A 24,741-nucleotide genomic window follows, 5' to 3' on the forward strand; every position below is an offset into this window, starting at 1 on the left:
TGATGAAGAGAGAATGAACTTTGGTAAGGCCAAACTGTCTGAAGCAGGTTCCCTCATGAGGAAAGTCAAAGCTGGGGATACTGGAGCCACAGGATAGACAAAATATTTAAAGTTGTTGAGAAAAAATCTGGAAAGTTGTTGAAAAAATATCTCAATAAAGTAGAATAGGAAGACGAAGGAGACGCATCCTGTTCCTCCTCCTCCTCATCTGAAGAGTTAGGCAATAATGCCACACCTTTCATTTTGGAATGTGTTGGAGCTTTCTGCAAAAGAGACATGATGTCATCCAACTGTTGTTAAGTGGAGTGACCGAAGGATCGGGAGTTGAAGAATACGACTGAGAGCGAGGCAAAACTGCTCTTGAATAAGCTGCTGGGGAAGACGGGTGCATAGCAACTGGTGCCAAATGTTCAGCCGAACAAGAGCACCGCACCACTTCAGGAGTACAATGTCCAGGAGTCCAAGGTAAATCCAGGACAGGTCGGGATTTCGAGGCTGACAAAACTTGCCTTGAAGAATCTGTCTTACGTTTACCAGACACATACTGATGGTCCATGCAAAGGAACAACTCTGGGCTGTCCCAGGCAGAACGAGGGAGAGGAGCTGACAAAGCAGGAGGCGACATCGCGTAACTGCCTGAAGGTTGCAGACAGAATATATTCTCTTCAGTCCTCTTAGAAGGAGGTGGAGACTTATCCATATCCCTGGACTGTCTCTTGAGGGGGTGTGAAACATCTTGAAAGTGCTCATGCCAACTCTTGTTGGGAGTCGAGCCATCTGACTCTGACAGATCATGAACACTATAAGAGATGCCTTTCCAGCGGCGCTCTGTCGACACCTGGGAATCGCCAGCAGGTTCAACTGAGTGGGCAAATGACACTGGTCTCCCTTAGACCTCTGGTATGTCTTCTCCCGGGTGCGGGGGAGCGGGACCGGTGGGCCAGACAGCCACCTCTACACAATCCCTGTGCACTGCACTAACACTAGATTGACTGCCTTTTTCCATTAAGACTTTAACAGAAGCACCAAGTTCCATCATCGTACTCACTAAAAATTTGAACTACTTATCAAATTCTGATTCGTGGCTGCAATGGTGTTGGGATCGGGAGCAAGTGAACCTGGAATAAGAGTTAATGGCACAGAAGCAGGTGGAGAAAGGATTGAAGAAGCAACATGAATTACAGGCAAAACAATCATGCTATCCTCTACTAATTCAGTAGCCTGAACATCATCTAAACTAGATTTAATTTCTGCCCTAGCAGCTGCTTTCCTCTTTCTGTTCTTATGCATCTTGTCCAGATGGGACCTAAAAATTTACCATTGCTTGTTGTCCCATTCACAACATTCAGCACAAGTGATTTCTTTCTTACACTCTTGACTTCTACCATTTACTACATCTGGAATGTGGATCATAAGATTTAGTTAACCTGGTCTTACAACCAACTGCACAAAACCAAACACTAGTTCTCCTAGAATCATACATATTTGAAAGAATGTGCTATCACAAAACAAAACAGAGAACTTCACCAAGAACTCTGAACTCATCAACACAATACACTGCTGAAGGCTGCCTAAAACCACTGATGTTCACTGAGAGCCGGCAGAATACGAATTGAAGCTCTGCCAGGTTGTTCCCTATATAAGCCCCGGTAGTGGGTGGGGCATTCTAGCTAAACCGCAGCTCTCTGCCCATAGGAAGAGAGAAGAACAAAGGAGGACGAGAAGCCAGTAACACACTCATTTGCACCCATTCATACAGTTACACAAGGAGAGATGTAACTTTGTCCACTTAGAAGAGCTGGGTAAGCTACACAACTTGTTGAGCAGCCACCACAGGTCCCAAGGAAAAGGTATCCAAGGACCTGTGGGCAATATCCCAAAGTTAGGAGGTGAAGGTGGTCTGGTTGGACCAAAGCCCTGCCTTGTGTACCTGTGAAACCGACAGGTTCTTGCAGAACGCAAGGGTAGGACCAATACCTGACTTTGTAGGCTCTTGGACGAAAGGTACCAGTGTCGAACATCCCTTCGGAGGAGTACGCTTTTCTGATCACCTCATAGCGAAAAAGAGGAGTTGACACTTAGGCCAGACATGCTGAGTTCTCTTCATATAGCGCCCAAGCACTCTAATGGGACAAAGTAGCATCTCGTCTGGGTCATTTCCACAAATGTCCTCTAGGGAAGGGATCGTAAAGGACTCAAATCTATCGTCAGGGACCAAAAGATTCTGAGTCTTCGCTACAGAATCTGGGACGAAATCGAGTATAAGAGATCCCCATCCCCACGAGTGTTTAACATTGTAACAGAGACCATGAAGCTTACCTACTCTCTTTGTCGATGCCAGGGCCAGCAAAAAGATGGTCTTATGGGTCATATACCTGTCTGATGACTCAGAGAGGCTCATAGGGTTCAGGAGTCAAGCTCCTTAAGACGAGAGTCACATCCCACTCAGTGGGAAAGACCTCTCGAAGCTCCTCCTAAGAAGAGATATTTCCATTGAAAAGGAAACATCCACTCCTTGTAGTTTCAGGATCAAGGCCAAGGCAGACCTGTAGTCCTTAACTGCAGAGACAGAGAGGAGCTTCTCTTGGCGAAGAAAGACTAGGATATTGGCGATCTGTTGAAGTGTGTCTTTGAGCGGAGAGAGACCCCGTCCACGACATCAACCACAGAAGACGGACCACTTTCCCTGGTACACTTCTGCCGAGGACTGTCTGCTACTCGGCGAGAAAATCCTCTTGCTCGCAAGAGATGGCAGATAACCGCCAGCCGTAAAGACACAGGTACTGTACTGCCAAGTGGTACCATTCTACATGCGGTTGACACAGGTTGTGCCACAGGGGAATCTCTCACGGTGCCTCAGAGAGAAGAGCCAAGAGATCGGGATGTGAGCCACCAGGATCATCCGAAGATTGCTGGTGACCAGCACTTTGAGGTTGTCCCACGGATGTTGGAACACCTCTGCAGCTGCCCATGGGTCTGGCACAACGGAGAAAAAAACTGGAAGTTTTCTGTTGTGCCAGGTGGTGAACTGGTCCACCACTAGACAACCCCATAGATCGAAAAGCCTTCTGCCACGTCCGGGTGTAAAACCATTCGGTCCCTATCACCTGATTTTGACGGCTGAGCTTGTCTTCCACTACATTCCTCTTGCCTGGAATGTATCTGGCTGAGAGCTATACCAAGTGTGCTGCAGCCCACTCGTGCACCTGCACTGTCAACTGATGCAACGGAAGAGACACTAGGCCTACCTGTCTGTTGACATATGCCACCACTGTGGTGTTGTCGCTCATCAACACCATGGAGTGTCCCATAACTCTATCCCGGAACTATTGGAGGACTAAGAAAGCCACCTTCAGTTCCAGAACATTGATAAGAAGGTTTTTGTCGTGTCGATTCCACACCCCTGCAGTCAGCAACTCCTCCAGATGTGAGCCTGAACCGTCATTCGATGCATCCAAGAACAGAAGCATGTCTAGAGGGGGAGTGTGCAACTCCACTCCTATTAGGAGGTTCTAGTCATCTAGGCCCCAGGCTAAATCCTTCCTCCATTAGAGGAATGAGGAATGATTGAGGATCCCGAGATTGTAACCTAACCTAACCTAACCTTAGTTAGCTGTTCCTGTCAAGACAAACAGTTAAACTGCCTTCCTGAACTTGCTAATCCTTGAGTCTGCGGGGAAGACTTGTGTTGCTACTGTGTCAATCAGTATGCCCAGGTACTTTATCCTCTGCTTGGGAATGAGATCAGACTTTTTGAAATGTATCACGATCCCTAGATCGTGACGAAAAATGTTATTTTCATGATAAAATAAATTTTTTAACATACTCACCTGGTAGTTATATATATATATAACTGACATCAGGGATGTAAGCTATATATATATATATATATATATATATATATATATATATATATATATATATATATATATATATATATATTATATATATATATGTATATAACTACCAGGTGAGTTAGATGTTTAAAATTGAGAAGTCGATCCCTGTTCTGTAGGAACTGCAAGAACGAGCTTGCCAGGACTAGCCAGTTGTCAAGATACCTCAAGAGGCGTATCCTGACCAAGTGGGCCCAAACTGACACCAAGGTGAACACTCGCATGAACATCTAATGGGCTGTCGAAAGTCCGAAACAAAGTGCCCTGAATTGGAACACCATCCCCTCAAGGATAAACCGAAAGTACTTCCTGGAGGACTGAGGGATGGGTATCTGAAAATACGCATCGTTCAGGTCCACCGATATCATGAAGTCGTTCTCCCTGATAGAGGAGAGCACGGAACATGCCGTCTCCATCTTGAACCAAGTATGGCGAACAAATCGGTTCAGGGGAGAGAGATCTATCACTGGTCCCCAGCTCCCCGTAGCCTTCTCCACCAGGAAAAGTTGGCTGTAGAACCCTGGTGACGGATCTCGAATGACTTCCACAGCTATCTTGCTCAGCATTGATAGCACTTCTTCTTTAAGTGCCAGATACTTGACAGAACCAGGGATGTATGTCTGAAGTTGGGCCGTACGATCGGCGAGGGGTGGGCTCAAATCGAAAGGAAGAAAATACCCCTCCCAAAGGACATCTACAACCCAGGTCTCGGCTTTGTAGCGCTGCCATGTTGCCCAATGGCTCACCAGGTACCCGCCCACCCCACCCCACCCCACCGTGGCAGCAGCTGAGGGGGAACGCTGTCGCTAGCGCTTCCCCTTCTTCCTCTTTCACTTACCTTCCTTCCGGCAAGAGAACAGGTGCTGAGAGGGGGCTGATGATTCCCTTTCAGAGCAAAGGAGGAAGGCTGGGTCTTTCCTCAGGCCCCTCTACAAGGAGGAGTCTTCTTAGGGGCAGAGGAAGAGCTAGCCTGGCTCTGAGGCTTAGCCGCAGTTGCATGAGATGCCCCGGATGTCTTGGCAACTGTCTGGTGGACAAGACGATTGCTGTCTTCAGCTCTACACTTGTCTACCCCAGCATCCACCATCTCTCTAGGAAAGAGAGAGGAGGAACCCAGTAATGGTCCATTCCTAAGACCTAATGCCGACTCTGGGCCCACTGACCTGGTTATACGATTTAGGACAGCATCCCTCCTCCTAAGAACAAGGTTGGCCCACAGGTTTGCAGTCTGGTGGGCCAGGTAGGAAATAGCCCTACTGCCAAACTGACAGTCTCCTGAAAGCCAAGTCTTCTCTGGGAGCTATTGGTCCTGAAGAAGCAGTGACTTTGAATACTGTGAGGGACCACAGATCCAGCCAGGAGATGGCCTGGATAGCTGCCTAGTGGTAGCCTCTGAAGGTGTGTTGGGCCAGGTGAACAATCTTGTCTGGGACAAGGGAGTTCACTTAGGGCCAACAGATCGGACAAGCTGCTTTCCCCTCCTCTACCTCGACAGAGGTGAGTCTACTTGCCTCTGCAGCACCTTCTGTCGGAGAACCTTTGGTTCGCGCAGCATGAGGCAAGCCGGGAGTTAGCCATACTAGCTCTGGGTCAACCTGTTTGGTCGGCAAAGGGTTTTCCAAGGGCAAGTAAAATCGACTCTGTCAAGGTAGAGGAGGGGGAGGCAGCTTGTCTAGTCTGTTGGCCCTAAGTGAACTCTCTTGCCCCGAGACAAGATTGTTCACCTGGCCCAACACACCTTCAGACAAGGAAGACCAAGGTAACCCCACAGAAGCTCTGGGTTCCTTCTTAGGACCCCAGAACGACTCTAACTGCAAAGGGTGGTCAGAGGGAGCTACCATCGATCCTTTCCCTAGGTCACTGTGCTGACGAATCAGCGCAATGACCTCTGCAAAAAGACCTCTGTATCTCAGGAGTGACTGCGTCCTGAGGGGAAGGACCGTCAAGTCCTTCCAGGGCGGGTCCCTCCCTCGATTCTCTTCCTTCAGAGAGAAGAGCCTCGACCGATACCCCATGATCTCGAACCACTTAAGCATACGACATCTCGGGTCCTACGACCGAACCGGGAACGTACACTCTCATGGCCGAACTGTGAGGAGAACACTCCCCACGGTTCCCCCTGGTCACGTCACTCCTGGTGTATCCCAAGGAAGTTGAAGGGACAGATGAGGAAGATCTGATGTTCCCCCCTCAGTCTGCTAGCAGAACTAGCAGATGGAACGGGCCGTGAACGATCACCACCCGCTGTGATGATCGGCTCACGGGTCTAGAGGAGTGTTCTTCCTGTGGAGAAGCACTCCTCTGAGGATGGTAGCCACGCTCTCTCACGTCTGTCGATCGGGTAAAAAGGGTTCACCAGCATGACAAGAGCGTGTACTGTCCCCATGACGCGTCACAGTCTCCGAAGAGGCCAAAATCTCTCGAGAGGACAGGTGTGTTTGTGTCAATAATGACTAAAGATTCAACAAAGCTTATATCCAATACATATAATTTAGGGACATTCTCTCTTACTGCAATTATTTCACTTTTGTATCACTTACCTAGAGTATGTTGTTGAGGAAAATTAACTCGATGCTAAAGAAAACACGTTCCTTTGCAGATTATCAGAGATCATCCATAACAAAACAGGTTATCTGTGGCAAAAGAAGTGTGACTCCATCAGCACATAAATGTTTTCTATACACAATACAGTATCAATGAGACTGTACACTAAGCACTTGCAGAATCAATGCAAATGTTAGAATAATGCAGAGCAAAACATGTGTGAAAAAAATCTGTTTCTGGCTACTTCCACATTAATACAAACTAAAAATATGTAATTTTAAAATTTGTTACTTTCACATAAACATTACAAAATAAAAATATATTGCAGAACTAGTCTAAAACTTTATTTGCAAATGTTTACATATACCCCACTTAAAAAAGAAAGTACAATAATTCTGCAATGTAGAATACATATAAGCAGCATTCTAGGTTTAGTTACAATTGACTCCAGACAAAAAAATGACTAATTTAAGTAATTTGTATTTTTCCTAACATACAAACCTGAGCTCTTTACCTATGGAAATACCTTCAGTACAGCTGGAAACTGGCCATCCAATACTTAACAAGGTTTTTAGGTAGTTACCTACTAGCAGTAGGGTGGAGAGTCCAACCCTTCCTTCCAGCAATGCATTTACTCAGTCTTGCCAAAATGCAGAATTTTCTGTGTTTATGCAAAATAGCAAAACTCTGCAGAAGTTGATAACGCATTTCAGTGCAGACGAAGATTTGTCGCTTTGTCTATGTAGAAAAATTTCGCCACTTTCAAACTACTGATTTTTAAACATTATTCAGTACAATATTATTGTAAATACTATTGTAAGCTTGCCTATTAAAAATAAACATGAAACAAATCAAAATGCCATGTTTTATTACATACATTCCTGCACTTATCCCTGAATGTAATCATATTTTATGACATTAGCAAGGATCATGGAGAATTTCATTATTTCTATGCTTGCCGCTCTCAAACATGAGTTAAAGTACAGTTTGACCTATGAATAAATTTTATTTTTGTGTTGTTAACGTATAAATTTTAATAGAACACGCATATCTTTTAAATGCATCGTTTTCTTTTTAAGTTCATTGTTATGGGCACATAGCCTTTATGGTCTTTAAAACTTGCACCTCTTCTTTGAAGGCTCTTACAGCTCATCTCGCACACCTCTGCAACGTCCATAGGGGTAAGCCTAATATGAAGTCTCTTCTATGGAAGTAGGGTATTGGTATATATCTTCTATATATGACCACACACATTAACTCCTAATGCTCAGAGTAATGCTTTGGCATCTTTTAAAAGTGTAACTCCCTCTCTCACTCTTTCTCTCTCTATGAATATTATATAGTAATTTGTACTGACTTGCAAGTTCCAAGGGCTTGAATTAATGTTTCCATATACTAATTTTTACTAGATTTATAGAGACATGCCACCAAAGAGAACATTTAGTTCCAGGGATGGCTGAGGATGGCAAGACAGAGGGCAACAGGGAACAGCCATATTGTCAGATTTGCAAGAATGAGTTCGACGTTACCATTACGGCAATTAAATGCCATAAGTTAACTAATTCCCATCTAAGGAACACAATACAGCTAGAAGCCAAGCAAGAAAATGAACAGGAGAACAGACAAGAAGACATTAATGACAAAGTTACCAGGGCTGAAATCAAACTGGCTATGTTTTTACCAGAACACAACATTGCTTTTATTTCATGTGACCATTTAATTGAGTTGATCAGATATTTATTCCCAGACTCTGCAATACCCCAGAAAATGTCTTTAAAAAGATTGAAGCCCACACGTGTAATTAAGGAAATTGGAAAGATATCACAAGAAATGATTGTAACAGCTTTGAGGAACAGTAAATTTTCCATCATTATACATGAGACTACAGATGTTAGCACAGAAAACACTGTGCAGTAATAATTAAACACTTTGATAAGACCATAGGATCCATAGAGACATGATTACTTGAACTACTAAACATATATAACCCAAGACAACAGCGTAGATGAGGGATCAATGGGGCACCATCTATATAATCTTTTAGTTACACTTTTTAATGAACACCAAATCCTCATTGAAAATTTAGTAGGATTTGCTGCAGATGGTCTGAGCAATATAATAGGGATTAATAATTCAGCTACCAGTACACTTAGAAATGATGCACCTGGTATCACTGTACTAAGATGTATTTGCCATTCAGCTCAGTTATGTGCATCACAACCGCCAAAAATTCTTCCTCGGTTTTGTGAAGACTTGCTTGGAGACATCTACACCTATTTCTCTCACAGTGAGTTTAAAGAATTTCAAACATTTTCTAATCTGAAACCACTCAAATTACTTTGTGTTTCACTTCAACGTGGTTTTCGCAGCATGAAGCTGTTGCTTGAGTGTTAGAGCAGTGGACTGCCCTCTCTCTTTACTTTAGGCAAAAGCAACTGGAATATAGGCTATCAACATCAAGATAATGCTGTCCATTTGTATTACCTATTTTAAATCATTTCTTACCAAAAATAGACTTTTAATCCAACATTCCAGAGCAAGGACCCTACCAACCATTCACTTACTGTATGACAGATGTCAAGTCCTCTATCTAGATATCTTGAGATAGCTTTTCAATCATGACAGACTTAACAGTACTCAGGATATGGGAACAATCTGTTTGTTGCATTCGACAACACCTTAGAGAGAGAGAGAGAGAGAGCGAGAGAGAGACAGAGAGAGAGAGAAGAGAGAGTGAGAGAGAGAGAGAGAGAGAGAGATGGCGTAATTGGTGGATGGATGATTAGCAATTGAATTGTTCGTTGGTGAGTTCTGGGTTGTTTGCTGGTACGGTTGCCATGTAAGTCAGTCAGTCAGTCTTGGATCAGTGTCTGTACTGCACAGTACAGTCGACAGCGGTCTTGGAAGATAGCATTGGTTGGTCAGTTGTATTGTGTGTTTTTGAAGTTGTTGTTTGAGTTGTTGGTGTTGTATGCTTGGAGTTGTTGTGCCTGTGTTGCTGAAATTATTGTGCTTGCGTGCTGGAGAGTTGTTAAGTTTGTGAGTTCTGTCGTGTGGTAGATGAGTTGTTGGAGCTGTGAGTTGTTTAGTGTTGTTGTGGTTTTCTTGGTGTTGTTGTGGGTGGTTGTGTTGACTTGTCATGTTGTTTTTTGTTGTTAGTGAATTGTTTGTGCAGTGGTCTTTTGTTGTGTTGTTGTATGCTTGTAGTCCTTGTTTGTTTGTCTGTGTATTGATTTACAGCGGTTGTTGGTGTCTCAGCAACCTCATCCAGTGGACAGAACTGCTTCTCGCCCTGATTGTGTCAGGTTTCCTGGTGAGTTTGTGTTTTGTATGTTCTGTGTCTCACAGAACCAATTGTCCTGCACATAATTAGTAACGTAAAGGGGAAAGTGTGGCTGGGGGACCGATTTGTCAGCTGTGTTCAATAAAGTAAATGTGGGGAGATCTTGTTGTTGCTTTTGTTTTTTTGCTTGTGATTCTGCCAAAAGGATGTCAGTCAAATAGACCCATCTAATGACGTGCATTTCGTCTTGCTAAATAAAATATACCTTGGTGCAAGTGTGAAGTGTGAATTTCAAAAATACCTCACATCAGAAACAATAAAAAATTAATAGATAATGTCCATATACACTCCAGACAATTCATGATAACAACATAAGATAGGAATGAGGTTCTCTTTAACTCGAAATTACTTAAACTTTGCAGTGGATTATCAGTATCCAACTGCATTAGTAAGAATGTTTTAATTAAGACTTCATCTTTATCACTACAGTGGTACCTCAACATACGAAAGGCTCAACTTACGAAAAACTCGAGATACGAAAACAAATACGAAGTTTTTTTGGCTCTACATACGAAAATAGTTCAAGTTACAAAAGGTTGTTGCTGTAAAGTCCCGAGATTTGCCCGGACCACCGAGAAAAATTTTAAAACCCGTGCGCCGCCAACTGAGTAAACCCGCCACCATCCTCCTGCTCTCCCATTGGTTCCTGATGCTAGTCACCCTGTAAGATCCTGCTCTCCTATTGGTCAGCATCTACCCTTTGTGCTCTATGTATTCTATTGGTAAAAGGATGCTGTAAATTGAAAAACTTATTCATGCAATACATTTAATAAAAAAAAAACATAAGGTAAAAATAGAATAAAGAATAGAAATGAATGGTTATTATAGTTTGTTAGTTTCAGTAGTTGAAGAGAGACAATGAAAATTTGATTACTGTACGTACTGTGTGCTAGGTGAAAGTGGTTGCTTGGCGATCGTTCAGTACTCGTAAGTGCTGAACGTGAACAGAAGTTTGGAAGCCTTTATTTTTTTTTATTGTTTATTATAGTTAATAGTTACTTAATAATTATTTGAAATGAGTACATGCAATACATTTAATAAAAAACATTGTGAATTAGATATCATAAAATATAAAATAAATCAGACTGCTATCATTGAAGCCAACAAATACATATTTTCTAGAATTCTTCTTCTGTTTTAATATTACCTATATGTTTCATTATAGCTGTCAGTAACTCGGTATCTCCATTAGGTAAAGACAGAATAAAGAATAGAAATGAATGGTTATTATACTGTTTGGTAGTTTCATTAGTTGAAGAGAGATAATGAAAATTTATGGCTTACTGCGTGCTAGAAAAGTGATTGCTTGGTGATCGTTTGGTACTCGTAAGTGCTGAATGTAAACAAAAGGTTGGAAAGTTTTTGTTTGTTTGTTTGTGTATTATAGTTAATGATTAATTAATTAATTATTTGAAATGAATACATACTGATTATTTATACATTTCATTGGCATATTCTAAGCTTTTAGCTTCTTAGGTTTAGATGTCAAAATCATAGACTAGGCTACAGTAGCAACTGCTAACATAGGCTAGGCTTATTGCTAAGGGACATATGCTGAAGTCTTAATATATGATGTAAAAATGGGGTTGAACATTACATGCAGTTGAATATTACTCAAGTATGTACAGGATTTTGCCTTTTTGGAGTCATATTTCTTCCGTCGGATCGACGTCGTAACCCTAGAACATGTGTTGTAAGCCTGGAAATATAATTTACTGGGGTGTTTTTGTAGGGCTTGGAACAGATTAGGCATTTTACATGTAAAATGCGGTTCAAGATACGAAAAGCTCATGATACGAAGGCCGCCTCAGAACGGATTAATTTCGTATGTCGAGGTACCACTGAATTTGCTTCAGAAGTACTTCAGATACGCAGGTGATATGCAGACATTAGATGAATAGAACAACATTCCTAACATCACAATATTTTAAAAGTAAATTGTATTCTTCCTAACTATACAAACCTGAGGTCCTTTACATTAGGAAGACTCAATGATTGGAGGGAGGAATCTGATAGAGTCATCTGAAAATACTGTTGTTCGCTCAACCACAGTTCCCTTTCCTCTCGTAAGAGCGAGGAGGGGAACCTGGCCTGTCCAATTGGTTGGGGTAAGGGAAATGTGTGACCAATGGCCAGACCTCTGGACCAATTCAAAAGAGGGAGACCAGCGGAATGCAAGGGTAGGATCAATATCTCTGACTTCATGGGCTCTCAGATGAAAGGTATCAGTGTCGTCTCTCCTTTTGGAGGAGTACGCTTTCCTGATCACCTCATGAAGCCAAAAAGAAATACTGTTCTTGTACTCTTCTTTCTTGGTCACCCCTGTGCTAATGAAGAGGTTTCAACACTAAGGCTGGAGATGCTGAGTTCTCTTCAGATAGCGCTGTAACACTGTAGCGGGACAAAGTAGCATCTCGTCTGGATCATTATCAAAGGAGTTCTCTAGGGAGGGGATCATAAAGGGACAGATGGATTCCGAGTCTGTGCTACGAAATCTGGGACGAAATTGAGAGTAACAGATCCCCATCCCCTCGAGTGTTTAACATCTTAAGAGAGACCATGAATCTCACCCACTCTCTTTGCCGTTGCCAGGGCCAGCAAAAAGATGTTCTTGAGGGTCAGATCCCTGTCTTGACTACTCTCGTTGAAGCTCGTAAGTTTCAGTCAGACTCCTTAAGACGAGAGTCACATCCTATTCAGGGGCCTGAGTTCCCTGGGTGAGCAAGACCTCTCGAAGCTCCTCATAAGGAGAGATCTTCATGGAAGTAAAAATATCTACTCCTTGCAGTTTCAGGACTAGGGCCAAGGTAGACCTATAGCCTTTACCTGAAGACAGAAAGGAGCTCCTCTTGGCGAAGAAAGACTGAAATACTAGGAAAATTTGCAATCTGTTGAAGAGTCTACGACACCAACCACAGAAGACGGATCCTTTTTCCCTGGTACACTGCTGCATAGGACTGTCTGAGGTATCCTGCCATATCTGATGATGCTCGGTAAGAAAAGCCTCTTGCTTGTAAGAGATGGTGGATAACCGCCAGCCGTGAAGACGCAGGGACTGTACTACCGAGTGGTACCACTTTGTGTGCGGCTGACATAGAAGGTAGTGCCATGGGGAGAATTTCTCGCGGTGCCTCGGAGAGAAAAGCCAACAGATCAGGATACTGGGAACCACCAGAATCATCTAAAGATTCTTAGTGCTGATCACCTTCCAAATCAGGCAGAATGGGAGAAAAGCGTAGGCATCGAGATTGTCCCACAGATGTTGGAACGTGTCCTCTGCAGTTGTTCAATGGTGTGGCACTACGGAGAAGAAAACCAGAAGTTTCCTTTTGTGCCAGGTGGCGAACAAGTCTACTACTGGATACCCCCATGAGTCGAACAACCTTTCCGCCAAGTCAGTGTGGAAGGACTACTCTGTCCCTACCACCTGATTCTGGTTGCTGAAATTGTCTGCCACTACATTCCTCTTGGTCAGAATGTATCAGGCCAACAGCTCTACCGAGTGTGCTGTAGCCCACTCGTGTACCTGCACTGTCAACTGAAGCAGCGGGAAGGACACTAGGTATCACTGTTTGTTGACATATGCCACTACTCTGGTGTTGTCACGCCTCAACACCACAGTGTCCCTTCTTTCCACAATTACCACAAGCCTCGGTCACAAGGGCACCCCGACATCTACTCGCGATACGCCCTACCTGCCCACACCTGTAACACTTAATATTCTTATCTTTCTTACATTCACTCACTATATGACCCATCTGCCCACTCCCGAAACACGCTCCCAACGCCTACTGACACTCACTCTTCTTATGTCCTTGCTTTCCACATGTATTACACTGCTGTTCTCGTCCACGACTAACGACCCTACTCTTCCGACACTTGCACTCCAATCTCTCTTAGGGTTAACTACACTTGTTACTTGCTCTAACGCTCCTATAAACCATTCACTCTGCCATTCACCTCGGCCCTTCTAAAACTGCCTCCCTATAGCTCTTAAATTCTGGTATAGACTCAGCTACTTCAGTCCTAACATTAACACTTCTAATCTCTTTCATACACCTATCTAGCTCATAATCCTCTACTTTTTCTAAAATGTCGTTCCATGTCAACCTTTCATTTGTCCATCGATTTTTCTCCTTACGCTTTAAATTCATAAATTCATATACGCTCTCTGGTACAGTCACCAATAACTTCTACACTAACTCTTTACACTCATTTATCCCTTCGTCCCCAAACTTTTTCCAACCTGCACACATACATTGCCAATGACTCACCAACATTCATTTTTACCTCTTCAAAATCATGTTTTCTCCTATATCTAATGCTACTCTTTATCCTCTTTGCCTGTTCAACAATCTTGGCTTTCACATTCCCTACACTCATCTCCCTCTCTCAACTCTTGAAGATGTCAAATTTAAACTACTATCTTACACCCCCATAATCTGTACTTGTAAACACTCGTCTCACTATCCAAGCACTCATGATACTGAGCTAGAATTCGTAAGAATTCCCATGCTCAGCACGAAAACCCAACTCTTGTAAGACAGTAATCGGGCAAGCCTTGTCTTGCCCCGGTACTCCGCAATACAATGAAGCGCTAGCGAAAACAAATGGATACAGGCACTCGGCATGACTCCTGATTTATGGAATGATTATCGGGAATGCCCATTGCCCGAGTGTTTGGAAATCACAGAAAACCAAAACACTCTATGAACGCCAGAAATTGAAAGGAATTTGATGGCTTAGCGAGACTCCCGATTTTCATAATAACAGTTACGGGGATGTCTGTCTCACCCAAGTGTTTGGAAACTATAGAAAACCATAACACTCTGAGAATGCCCGAAACAATTATAAGGTATTCTCGTCTCGCCTGTGTGTTTGCAGATCATATATGATCAAACACTCGCAGAGTGCTAGAATCTCTAAAGAATTTAAGCTCTCAGCAAGACCCCAAACAAGCACTCGGTAAAAGAGAAAGTACGGAAAACAACTTCACGAAGTATGAAGAATTCCTCAGCATACGACGCAGGTGGGCAGAGTGGCGAACAACCCGTCTAGCACCATGGGCGGCCGAAAGCAAAGTGGTTCTTCACCTCTCAGTCGTGCAGGACCACAGACTGTCGGACAAGCAGTTAACTACCGAACCTCCTTGTTCGAAGTTTACGACCGGTTCCACCTGCCGCTGATTACATTCCTTTTGTTAAAGGACCGATGGTTTGTATTACGTATCGGAACAAAGAACAATTAGAATCAACAATACTACTACTACCACTATCTCTATTTTTAGTTAAATTATTCATCAGGCTAGAAATAGGCTAAACCTACTAGATGATAACCTGTCCACTAATTTCTTGGATGACTAACTCTAATGCTTCCTTGTCTCCTGACCAAGACAAACATCTCTGACTGGTATTACACTGGACCTTCCTACACGAAATAAGAAAGACAATGTCGATCATGTGTGAGGGTACTCATCCTACGCTTGCAGGGTATGCAGAACCGATGAGTACCAACATGTCCAGCTGTAGAAGGCTTGATCGTTGAACTGTAGATGAAGCAGAAGAAGAGGCGTTTGCAGAGACAGCAAAGACGTTTATTTTCTAACTTATCCATCTTATCCATACCGAGTACAAAGTACCTATTCAAAGTCAAATCGGGAGAAAAACGTTAATAACAGTCCAAAGTCATAATCTGATATCCAAAATGCGAAAACTCTTTAAATGGGGTCGGGCTAAGATGAACTAAAGTTTGCCTAATGTGGGACTAATCCAAACAGCATGGTGAACAAGAAACAATTGAGGATACAGGCCTCTGGTGGCCGGTATTTGCAGCAGCGTTGCCGACGGTAACACAGGTAGCTCATTTGATTAGATTTTACCTGCGGCGTTGGTAACACCGACAGTTAAAACCCGTTTAGTGGGTAAATATGTGGGGATATAGTTCGGGCTGGCCAGTGACCACGGTTAATTCAGGTGTTCAGAATGTGTATTGCAATACTATTCCTAAATACCAGCATTTAAGATTGGAATGCAAGTACAATTCAACAGAATATACTCTCAAGGCTCCCAAAACACCAAAACCCATAGTGGACTGTGAATTGAAATCCGTCCAAAGGACAGAATATGCCAAGGAGAACAGTCTTCAGATTTGACAGAAGATCCTTCCTCAACAATGTGGACGTACGTCAAGTGGGACCCTAAGATCCTTTCTGGAACGTAGTCCCCCAACGCTGAATCCTATGGAGAGTACTCTGCAGGATCCCTCCTATTCACCTCGCCCCCCTCCCGGTGTAGCATAGGAAGTAGAGGGAATAGGTGAGGATGATTGGACGGTCTCGCTCGCCTTGCTAGCAGAAAAAAGCAGGAAAAGCGAGTCACGGGCAGCCATCAACCTGCGGTGATGGCTGTGACACAAATTTAGGAAAGCGTTATCGTCCTGGAGAAACGCTTTCCCAAGGTGGGTTACCAAACTCTCGCACAGCAGGAAAAATATACGTAAGCCACCACCAAGAACAGTCGGTCACATGAACGTGACTGTGGTCTAGGTGGAGTTGAGCATGCACCTGACTGGAGAGGGCCAGTACTGTCTTACGACGCGTCCAAGTCCTTGTCGAGGCCGAAACCTTTCAAGAGGCCTGAATGGGGTACCCCCTACCAGTCTCACTGCATGCATGGTCCCACAGGACCATCACATCAACCCTGGGTACCGAGCAATCACCATGAGAGCGATCACTGGCAAGGCGTGAGTCACCTGAGCGACTCGCTCCTTCCTTCCACTCCATGCCTTGGTTGTGACGGCGAGCGGACTCAGCCTCACTGACTCTGGATGCACACAAATCCGAAGATTTATGTGCACTCGGGAAACTCGTGAACAAGCACCCGACACGGAACTAGTCTTGGGGCAGAACCTCTAGGACTAGCAGCAGAAGTGTGAACCAAAATTTGTGCTTCTATGGCTCCCAACACGCTAGGCCCTGGGGACAGCGTGATGGTTCCTGTTCCCGAAGGAATGGGAGAGCCAGCGGAAGACCCAACTGCCTCCTCAGTTTGAGGAGGCAGACCCTTAGAAGTCCCGTGATGAGACTTCTTAGGGGAGGAAGACTACTTCTTCTTCGGCAGGGAGCCTTAGAAGTTGGAGGGGTGGAGGCTGATGAAAAATATGATGATTCTGAAGAGGAAGATGACGACCCTTGACGAGTTCTCTTCTTCTTCGACTTCTCCAAATTCTGCAAGACTTCTCCTACAGGATGAGGTATATTTACCAGCGGGAATAGAGTTAATAATCACAGGGCAGTGGCGAAGGCTTTGTCCTGTGACGAAACTCCAGGATAGCAGTGGTAAATGAATATGATCTCCAGCACAGGAACAGTACGCACATTCGAGGACCAATATCACAGCATGCTACAAGTCACAGGTACAATTCCAAGGTTAGGATAACTAACACAAAGAGATATCCAACCATCTACTGCTGTAATCACTATGATCACTGTTACCCTGTAAAAAAAAGAAAATATGATTTAAAGTAATAAGGATACTCCTCTCACATCCAAAGGCACCGCTCTCTGAAATGAGAGGAAATCCTTTAAACAGCGAAAAGACGAAGAGGAATTACCAGAAGAAACAAAGGACAAACCTCCAAAGTTCTCCTCGGTAATTTCCAAAGTGTAAGCGTAAATTTCGGATGAATACATGTCTCATCGTAACATTAAAGGGTGAAAATATGTACTAATAAAGATGTAGGCATACCTTTACTGCCAACCCTTAACACAAAGTAGAAAGGTGGCTATCAAGGCTACCACAAAAAGTGGCTTTGCATATTAAATATTAAAGTCAATTAATTATTAAATCACAGTGTATACATATTTAGTAAAAATAAAAAATTAAAGATCCCACCGGGAAAATTATTAACAGCTAGTCAGCAAGAGCTCACAAACATATGTCTTCATTGGAAGATGGGCAAAATCACAGTGGAGTGTTTACATCCGGGCAGGCAGGCCTACCTGCCTACCAGACAGTAGTTAGTGTCTAACCACCTTGTTCAAGAATTTAATGGTTGTAATTCCAGCCTACGCTGAAAGTGATTCCTTATGTAAAGGACCAAGAGTTTGTATATCATGCAGATAACACATTATACTAAGTTAGGTTAGGTTAGGTTGGTCCAGGCGGGCATGGCCAGGTAACTCGTTGTACAGTGGACCCCCCGTATTCGCGTTCTCCGGATTCGCGGACTCACACATTCGCGGATTTCTCTCGGGAACGTTTCCCTGCATTATTCGCGGAAAATTCGCATATTCGCGGTATTTTTCTATGAGAAATATCCACAAATTCCTGGTTTTTGTTATCAATTTCCTCATAAAATGCACTTTTTGTGATAAAACTATTAAAAAAACCAAGTATGAAAATTTTTAGTGGTTTTTCTTAAGTTTTAACTAACAAAATAGGCTGTTTTTAGCGTTTTTATAGGGGTTCCAAACATTCGCGGATTCTAACTATTCACGGGGGGGGGTCTGGTACGCATCCCCCGCGAATACGGGGGGACCACTGTACTAGGTTAGGTTGGTTAGGTTAGTTGCCTTCCCGGCCAGGTAAAACGTTGTGCTAGGTTAGGTTGGTATGAATATTCTTGAAACTTGACAATATTTCATTCCTTATTCCCTACGATAACCTCTGACTTCTATTTGATAATTTATACTTAAATAACAAATGTGTAAATTTGTGTGTATAAATATATAGTACATACATTTTCTTGTATGAATGATTAACTATTATGTAAAATACGTGTCCCTGCTGTAACATTTCATTACAATATTTTCTTTATTAATAATACGCGATATCTTTGGTTTCATATAGAAATAAAACAAACTACGTTTTTATGATTTTACTCTACTATTCTTGTCAAGTTCAATTGCCCACCAACTGGCCTCTCTGATTTCCCAAATTTTCCATCCATTACAAGACCGTGTTTGTGTTTTTTTCCCCAATGAGAACCATACAGATTTAGCCTTCCACCTCATCCTTCCTACCCTGTTTCGTACAATCCACTATCCCACGATTTCCCCCTGACAATACCTCCCTGTGTATTTCACCTCACTCATCAACCTAGCATGATGGCGGATTCCATCCCTGGAACCTCTCGCTCCTCCAAGCCTATTACTAACTAGACTTTGCCTCGCATATGTGAAAACTGCTTCCTGGCTTTGCCTCGTACATGTGAAAACTGCTTCCTAAGTTACAAGGACTTTTCTGTCTATTACTCTGGTCATTATGAAAGATTAATTACATTCTGTCAAGATCACGGCCTTTTGCCCTCATTGTGGCAAGGAATGTAGACTTGACCTAAAGAGGAAGTGGTTCAGGTAACTTATTTACCACGTTGATTTTTACCCCTAATCGCAATATATATTTCAAACCTAAAGTAGGTTAAACATTTCCTTACACAGCTATATATACCATTAGATATGTTCGTTTGCTGTATTTTCATGTTTTGAAGTTTGTAAGGACTATTTTGATTTCTCTTACTTTCACGTGCAACAGGTCTTATAAGCCTTACCAGAAGAAGGCCAGGAAGAGATGCAGCGGGACTTTGCTAGCAGTTATAAAGACTACATTGTACTGGGGACCACTGTTGTATCTGATCGCTGGAAATCTTATGATTGCCTGGAGGACAAAGGCTACATACACTTGAATGTCAACCACTCAATGAACTTTGTAGACCCAGTAACCAGTGCCCAAATAAATACTATTGAAAGGAGGTGGAGGGAACTTCGTGAGAAAATGCCTAGGTACAGACGTAGCAGGTACAACTTTGTCGGGTACTTGGCGGTACCGTATTTCAAGATACACTTCCAAGACCTGAAGGCGAGGTTCCACACATTTGTAAAGGCAGGGGCTGAATTGTATCCTCCACCCCTTTAAGGTAAGGTTCCTCAACTTTATCTATTTCATTTACTTAGAGTATTTGTGTTTTGGTGTTCCTAAGGCTTAGTGCTTTTCATGAAGAAGTGTTATTAATTGATGGGTAATTTTATTTACCACCATAGCTCCACCTAACAATCCCGTGTCACTTTGCCAACTCGTACCTTCTGTGGCCTCCTCCCCCAAGTACCCCATCATCCCCCTGGTGAACATATGTCTCCTTGGTAGTTACTTATCCCGCCACACCCTCTACCAGAATTCAAACGTGGCGACTGTTTACGTTTCTTCCGCCGACCCAAAATTTTGAATATTGTACAGTAAAACTAGATTATGGCAGTTGACGTTTTCCTATGTTATTTTACTTGCTTTACAAGAGTTTAAGGTAACATTTTACCGGTCAATTGTAGCTAAGCTGTAATTTACCTTTGAACCCTACATGTCAGTACATCAGACCCGTTGTGACCGTACCGTCATGTAATCTTCAAAGGTAAAACATTGTGGCAGGATCACAAGCTAGAAAAAACAAGTTGCAAAACCCTCCCCACATTAACCTAATCACTCCTGCTACCCAACCCACCCCAGTCACACTTTCTTCTTTACACAACAAAATACATGCAGGACAATTGACCTATAGCTACAAAAAACAAAACAAAAACAAAAACAACACAAAACACACGTACTTACCAACTCTCCAGATACTCTGGGCTATCCTGTGCTGTCCACTGGTCAAGGTCACAAGAGATACCAACAACAACAACAACCAAGGACCACAACCCAATAACAACAACAACACAACAACCAAGGAATACAACCAACAATTCAACAACCAAGGACCACAACAACACAACAAAAAAAAAGAACAATCACAATCCAAGATCACTGCACAAACCACAACCAACACAAAAAAAGCAACAGCACAAAGGCAACATACACACCCACTAATAACACCAAAGAATAACAACAAAGACAACAGCACAGGCACAACAACTCTAAAGCAAAAATACATTAACTCAACAACAAGCAAAAAACACCAAACTAACAACAAATCAATAACACACAAAACTCAACTAACTTCCAGTGCCTTTATTATACTGCTCCTGACACTACTGACTGTCACCAGCTCTCACTAAAGACTCCCTCAAAAAAAACTCAGAACTCTGATCTCTACCAGCAGACAACCCAGCCAGAACTCACTAACAGCCAATACAGTCGTTAACTATCCATACAGCAATTACTCTCTCTCTCTCTCTCGCTCTAACCTCCTGTCCCCTTCCCCTCTCCTCTCTTCTCTCTTCTTTCTCTCTCTATCTCTCTCTCTCTCTCTCTCTCTCTCTCTCTCTCTCTCTCTCTCACACACACACACACACACACTTGTTGTCAAATGGAACTCCATAACTCCTCCATAATATCACATTTTTAAAAAGTTAGGCAGCAACTGCTTATCCGCTAGTCGGGAGTCCCGCCTGATTATACGTAAACATTCCACTTTGCTTTAGGCCCTGGAACAGATTGAAGGGTGGCATGAGGTGCGCATAAATGTAAAGGACCTCAGGTTTACATAGTTATGAAAAATAAAAATGAAGTTTTTATGATAAAACTAAGTTTAATGTATACTTACCTAGCAGGTATATATATAGCTATATTCTCTGTCAAACTGGCAGAAATTTTCAAAACTCGCGGCAAACGCTATTTACCTAGTAGTTCAGGTGACCACCACCCCATTCCCGTGGCGCTGGCGCTCGGAACCATTCCCATTTTCACCAGATTTTCTCTGAACCCTGTCTCCTGAGGGGAGGAGGGTGGGAATTTAATTATATATACTACCTGCCAGGTAAATATACATTAAACTTTGTTTTATCATAAAAACTTCATTTTAATGTATGACACTTACCGGCAGGTATATATATAGCTTATTGACACATTTGGAGGTGGGTCAAAGACAGCAACATTGTTAGAGTTCAAATAATTGAAAATTATTATATCACCCTTGGTTCCTTACCTGCTAAGGTAGCTGACTTCATAGGTCCTGCCTCTGAGCCTGCTTAAACCTTAGGAGCTCTCAACTAGGACGTGACCTGTTTGTTGAAGAAGCTAATAAAGGGTCTGACAACTGGACATGACCAATGTGTTGACAGGAAACCCACAGCCCTCTCATACCACGGGCATTCATGCTAGGAATTGTTAATTCACCTGAACTACACACATACATCACCAATAACAAAACCACTAAAAAGACTGAAGAAGGAATATCCCTTCTCAGACGACCAAAAAACACCATCACCTGATTAAAAATTCCCTAGCATATTAGTAGGTTATGGGGTGGAAACTCCTTTGCCCAATATTGTACCAGAGGACACGTACGGACCCAACGTCTGACAATTGTCAAAAGTTGTCTTTATATCTCTCAGATAATGAGAGGCAAATACTGAATTCGTCCTCCAAAACGTTGTCTCAATAATCTCCTTGAGGGCTAAATTCTTCTTAAATGCCAAGGAGTAGCTACCGCCCTGACTTTGTGAGCCTTAACTTTAAGAACTCTGAAGTTCTGTTCTTGGCAAAGCATATGTGCTTCTTTAATAAGTTCTCTCATAAAGAAGGCCAAAGCATTTTTTGTCATGGGCCTACTAGGGTCTTTGACTGAACACCCCAGAGAACCAGATGTCCCTCTGATGCCTCTTGTTCTTTCTACATAAAAGCGTAAAGCTCTCACTGGGCAGAGAACTCTTTCCTGTTCATGACCCACAAGATCAGACAGACCCAGAATATCAAAGGATCTTGGCCAAGGATTAGAAGGGTTCTCGTTCTTGGCCAAGAAGCCTTCCTGGATTGTACACACTGCCTTGTTATGCTTCCAGCCTACTTCCTTACTTATCGCCTGAAGCTCACTAATTCTTTTAGCCGTGGCCAAGGCGACTAAAAAGATGGTCTTCTTCGAGACATCTCTCAAAGAGGCCTTGTCTAAAGGTTCAAACTTACTCGAACCTAGATACTTCAATATGACATCTAGATTCCAGGAAGGGGGTCTGCAATGAGGTTGCTTCCTGGTTTCAAATGATCTTACAAGATCCCTAAGATCTAGACTATTGGAAATATCTACATAGACCTCTGTGTCTGAACACCGAGGCTAGCATACTCCTATAACCTTTAATCGTCAAGATCGACAACCCTACCTCCTTCTTCAAATAAAGGAGGAAGTCTGCGATCTGGGTCACAGAGGTACTGGATGACGACACCTTCCTCTTCTTACAACACTTACGGAAGGTCTCCCACTTCGACTGGTACACTGTGATCGTAGAGGTTCTTCTAGCTCTAGCCACTGCACTGGCCACCTCTCTAGAGTATCCCCTCGCTCTGACAAGACTTTCGATAGTCTGAACGCAGTCAGACTTAGAGCGAGGGTATTCTTGTGAAACCTGTCGAAGTGGGGTTGTTTGAGTAAATCTACTCTTAGGGGCAGTGTTCTTGGTGTATCCACTGTCCATTCCAGTACCTCTGTGAACCAACTTTGGGCCGGCCAATAAGGAGCTATGAGAGTTAGCCTTGTTCCGTGGCTCTCTCTGAACTTCTTCATCACCTTTCCTAAAACCTTGAACAGAGGAAAGGCGTACGCGTCCAGACCTGTCCAATCCAACAGGAAGGCATCCACTGCCACTGCTTGAGGGTCTGGAACTGGTGAACAGTAGTTCGGTAATCTTTTTGTTTTGGCTGTAGCAAAAAGATCCACTACTGGTCAGCCCCACAAAGCCCACTGGCTCTGGCATACTTCTAGATGCAATGTCCACTCTGTTGGAAGAAGTTGCCCTTCCCTACTCAACAGGTCCGCTTTGACATTCTTCTCCCCCTGAATGAACCTGGTGAGCAGAGAAACATTCTCCTCTTCCGCCCAAAGAAGAACTTCTTTCTCCAAACTGTAAAGGGAAGAGGAATGCGTCCCTCCTTGCTTGCGGATGTATGCCAGAGCTGTGGTGTTGTCCGAGTTGATCTGCACTGTCTTGTCGTGTACCAACTCCCTGAATGACTTCAAGGCCAAGAAAATCACCATCAGTTCCTTCCTGTTTATGTGCAGGTCGCTTCCTCTTTGTTCCAAATACCTGACACTTCTTGAGGGCCCAGTGTCGCTCCCCAACCTGCGTCCGAGGCGTCGGAGAACAATATTAGGTCTGGGTTCTTCTGCTGGAGTGACATACCCTCTGCCAACTTCCCTGGAGTTAGCCACCAACTCAATTCCTCCTTGATTTTGGCAGGAATTTGAAACTGGAAGGAATCCGGTTGCGATCTTCTTGGCCAGACTTCCTTCAGGAAAAACTGTAACGGTCTCATGTGAAGCCTCCCTAGAGAAATGAACCGCTCTAGCGAAGAGTGTGCCCAGTAAGCTCATCCACTCTCTTGCTGAGCATAGGTCTTTCTCTAGGAAGTCTTGCACCTTCCGAAGGCATAGGGCTTGCCTGTCGGGGGATGGAAAAACCCTAAGTCGCTGAGGAGATCAGAATCCCCAAATAGACTATCTCTTGATTGGGGGTCATCTGAGACTTCTCTAGGTTCACCATCAGACCCAACTCGTTCGCCAAATTTAACGTCTGTCTTAGGTCCTCCAGACATTGTCATCTTGACTGGGATCTTATCAGCCAGTCGTCTAAGTAAAAAGAAACTCTGATCCCTAGCAAGTGCAACCACTTCGCCACGTTGGACATCATTCTCGTGAACACTTGGGGGGCTGTACAAAGACCGAAGCAAAGGGCCCTGAATTGAAAGACCCTGTTCTGGATCACGAACCTTAGGTACTTCCTGCATTTTAGATGAATTGGAATATGGAAGTATGCATCTTGTAGATCCAGGGTCACCATCCAGTCCCCTGGACGCACCGCTGCCAGTACTGACTCGTTTGTCTCCATGTTAAACTTGGTCTTTTCCACGAACAAGTTTAGCTGACTTACGTCCAGTACTGGTCTCCAACCTCCCAAGGATTTTGCAACCAGGAACAGCCGATTGTATAACCCCGGAGATTCGTGGTCCAGAACAGGTTCTATTGCTCCTTTCTCTAGCA

At 43.4% G+C, this 24,741-nt stretch overlaps 1 protein-coding gene across 3 annotated transcripts in view; it reads right to left on the reverse strand.

The window, feature by feature from the left end:
• The window catches only part of LOC135218469 (gastrula zinc finger protein XlCGF57.1-like), a 136,169-nt gene that overhangs the window by 53,418 nt on the left and 58,010 nt on the right, over positions 1 to 24,741 (reverse strand). For 2 of the 3 annotated variants that reach the window (XR_010315340.1, XR_010315339.1), the window contains exon 2: positions 6,437 to 6,529. The gene's annotated coding sequence lies outside the window, so the exon portion shown is untranslated. Of the gene's footprint in view, positions 1 to 6,436; positions 6,530 to 20,381; positions 20,904 to 24,741 lie in introns of those variants that run through there. The other variant, XR_010315338.1, reaches the window with a different exon arrangement.

This window comes from Macrobrachium nipponense, chromosome 9 (assembly GCF_015104395.2).
Source record: "Macrobrachium nipponense isolate FS-2020 chromosome 9, ASM1510439v2, whole genome shotgun sequence".
Taxonomy (NCBI): Eukaryota; Metazoa; Arthropoda; class Malacostraca; order Decapoda; family Palaemonidae; genus Macrobrachium; species Macrobrachium nipponense.